Consider the following 4,139-nt stretch of genomic DNA (forward strand, 5'->3'; position numbering starts at 1 on the left):
ATAGTGGCTAAAAGTTACTTGTCTATGAGTTGACCCGAAGGAGTCTTGATTGTGTCATAAATAACCTAGAAAATGATTAACCAAACGGTCAGCATTTAGAACCCACCAGCTACTCCACTGGAGGAAGATGGGTTGTCTCCTCTGCTGTAAAGATTTTCAGCCTTGGAAACTCAACGGAAGGTCACTATGAGTTGGAACCATCTCAACAGTAGTAGATTTGGGTTTGGAGATTTTAATGATCTCAGGTAAGTTTGTCAGAGACAATAAGGTTGGCACAGTATAGAGCACAGGTTAGGGCTATCGTACATAGGGTTACTATGAGTTGCAAGCAACTCAATGGCACATAACAATAACAATACACTAGAATTGGCTGGCCTTGACTGGCCTTGCCCTTGTATCTATGGTTAGCTTCTTGGTTTCTATGGAGTAATTAACCTAACTAATTTCCACTAAATTGGAACCAACTCATTGTTGATCCTCCAACAGGTTTTTGGAGACTGAAAATGACACAGGAGGAGATTACCCATCTCCCACAAAGCCACTAGTACATTTCAACCATGTGCAAGGCATCGCCTTTGAGTTAACAGTGCAACTCCCCTACGGACTACCTCAGAGTTCCTTAATTAGCATCCTAATTATTCTACAGAGACCTCCATTGACACAACTTACCTCATGTAGTCTCTCAATCTCCATTTAGATAATTTAGATAATCTCCAAAAGAGTTATTTTCTTTTTCCCATAAAGGTCCCATGATTCAAAAATACTAGTGGAGTGCTGTGTGGCTGCTATTGCTGCCTATTGCCAATTAAAACAAATAAAAAGGAAACAAAACAAACAAAAAATACTAGTGGAAACACACAGACATTTTGAAGTCTAGGCTCAGGACTGGAATACTATTATTCTCTTATATTTTATTGGCCAAAGCAAGTCATCAAGCAAGCTCAAATTCAAGAGTTGAGGAAAGACACACTCACCTATGATTAAGAGGAACTAAAATGTTACATGGAATAGGTAAATACAGGAAAATAGTTGAAGCCATCTTTACTGTAAGGAATTCTTTTTCTTTTTCTTTTTTCAATTAGAGAAAAATGGGAATCCCAGAAGACTTAATTGTGCTCTTGAGAAACTTAGACTAAAAAGCTGCTGCTTGAGCTTTCTAGAAAGGTGACACTAAAAGCACATCCACAGCCATAAAACAAAGAAGATCTGCACATCACTCACCTTCCAGCAGCCTAAGATGCTGAGACTCTGAAGCCAGCCCAAATATCCAGAAATAAGCTTGACCACTATGGCATTGTCAAATTTTCCCTGACCAATGAGTCAGCCATGAAGAAGATAAAAAATAGCAACACACTAGTCTTCACTGTAATTGTCAAGGCCAACAGGCATCAAATCAAACAAGCTGTAAAGAAGCTCTATGACTTTGATGTGGTCAAGCTCAACACTTTGATTAGGCTCAATGAAGAGAAGAAGACCTATGTTTGATTTGCTCCTGACTATGATGTTTTGGATGTTGCCAACAAAATTGGGATCATCTAAACTGAGTCAAGGACTGCAACCTTCAATATGGATTGAAGCTCAACATGAAGAAAACAAAAATTCTCACTGCTGGGCCAATTGGCAGCATCATTATGGATGGTGAAGAGATTGGGATTGTTAACAGTTTGCTTGCTCCACAATCAATACTCTTGGTACCAACAGCCTGGAAATAAAGAGCTGAATTGCATTGGGAAAGTTAGCTGTCAGGGACCTGGCCAGAGTACTGAAGAGCAACGATGTCAGGCTGGAGACTAAAGTTACCTGATCTGGGCCATAGTCTTTGCAATTGCTTGCTATGCATCAGAGAGCTGGACAATGGCTAGGGATGATAGAGAATTGATGTCTTTGAGCTGGAGAAGAGTGTTGACTGCTAAGAGAACAAACAGTTTCATCCTGGAGAGGGTATAACTGGGCTGTTCCTTGAAGGCAAGGATTATGAAGCTTCATCTGTCATACATATGCATGTCGCAAGGAGGGACCAGTTCTTGGAGAGGGGCCTTGGAGAGGGACATCATGTTTGGGAAGGTGGAGAGGCAGCGCAAGAGAGGAAGACCCTTAATGAGATGGATAGATTCAGTGACTGGGGTAATGGGAGTAGGTGTGTCAGAAACAATAATTTGGGCACAGGATAGAGCAGGGTTTAGGGCTGTTGTCCATAGGGTCCCTATGAGTTGCAAGTGACTCAATGGCACATAATAGCAACAACAACAAACCGAGTCCAGCTGGCTAATTCTTTTTTTTTAATTTTATTTTATTATTTTGTGTGGGGGGTGTGTGTGTGTGTGTGTGTGTGTGTGTGTGTGTGTGTGTGTGCCGTCAAATCAGCTTACTGGTACAGGAGGAGATGACCCCTACTTCTCCAGCAGAGCATCTGGTGGACTCGAACCATGCACCTCTGGGATTGCAGTGCAGCTTCTTGCCACTAGGTCACCAGAGCTCGCCGAGCTGGCTAATTCTAAGCACAAATTTTTCTCACTTAAAAAAAAAAAAAAGATGTTGTTGTTTAAACAGAAAAGGTGAACAATACATGGTTTAATATCAGGAAAAGTTTATGACCGCTCTGTATCCTTTTTCCATACCTGCTGGACTGTACGAGGAGGAATGTGGCATCAGGATTGGAGGAGGATTCATCACAAACCTGAATCATGGGGCTGTAGGGGTGAGGGAAATGGAAAGAACTTGTTCGTGAAAACAATGTGTTCAAACTTGTAAATAAACTAGTAGAAAATTAAAAATAAAAAGCACCATAATGTATGGGAATGATCGTATGAAACACAATGTGAATAAAGGAATGTGTAAAATATAAGGGGGGGAAAATCCTGAAAAATAACAAAAGATCAGACAGTAAATATTTTGGACTTTGCAGGCCATATAGTCGCTGTTGTAATTATTCAACTTTTCCATTATAACAGACAGAAGCCATAGAGAAAATGTAAACAAGTATGTGAAGCTATATTCCAATAAAGTTTTATTTATAAAAATGGCCACAAAAGAGAGAGAAATAATTGTAATTAAAAAAAAAAAAACCAAGCCTGAGTTATACAAATGATACAACTTTGCTTGCTGAAAATGAGCAAGACCTGAGACATTTGCTACAGAAGGTCAAGAACTGCGGTCTTTAAAATGGATTAAAGATCAGCATCAAAAATACAAAGAGTCTCACCACCGGGTGAGTTGGCAGCACCATGATAGAGTGAGATGAGCTTGAGATCATTCACACTTTCATCTTGCTTGGTTCCATAATCAACGCTCTTGGCATGAGCAGTCAGGAAATAAAAAGATGAACTGCATTAAGAAAATCTGTTATCAGGGACTTCTCCAGAGGAAGAGCAACAATGTCAGCCTAGAGACTAAAGTGTCCCAGACACAGACCATGGTCTTCGCAATTATTTGCTATGTATCAAAAAGCTGGACAATGAATAAGAATGATAGAAGAAATCAATTCCTTTGAGTTGTGGTGCTGAAGGAGAGTATTGAACTATGGACTGCCAAGAGAACAAACAGGTCCTGGAGAGGGTGAAACTAAGTTGCTTCTTGGAGGCAAGGATTTTGCAGCTGCATCTGACATGCTTCAGGCATGTTGCCAGGAGGGAGCAGTCCTTAGAGAAGGACATCATGCTGGGAAGGATAGAAGGAGAGCACATGAGCAGAAGACCTTGGATGAGATGGATTGACACAGTAACTGGGGCAATGGGAGTAGATGTGTCGGAGACAGTGAGATTGCCTTGGGATAGGGCAGGGTTCAAACTGTTATATAAAGGGTTGCTATGAGTCGTAGGTGACTCTATGACACATAAAAACAACAACAACAATAATATTCAATATTCATGTTGAGCAATCATTTAAGAAGCTGGACTATATGACGAAGAATGTGGCATTAGGATTGGAAAAAAACAGATCAACAATATGCATTATGCAGATGATACAAACTTGCTTGTTGAAAATAGAGGACTTGAAATACTTGCTGCACTTATATTTCAAAATCAAAGCAACAAAAATCCTCACTACTGAACCAATAGGCAACATCATGATAGATCGAGAAAAGAATGAAGTTGTCAACTATTTTGTTTTACTTGGATCCACAATCAATTCTCGTGGTA

The sequence above is a fragment of the Elephantulus edwardii genome, unplaced genomic scaffold (genome assembly GCF_000299155.1).
Source record: "Elephantulus edwardii isolate Elephantulus edwardi_28Jun2011 unplaced genomic scaffold, EleEdw1.0 scaffold00009, whole genome shotgun sequence".
Classification (NCBI taxonomy): Eukaryota; Metazoa; Chordata; class Mammalia; order Macroscelidea; family Macroscelididae; genus Elephantulus; species Elephantulus edwardii.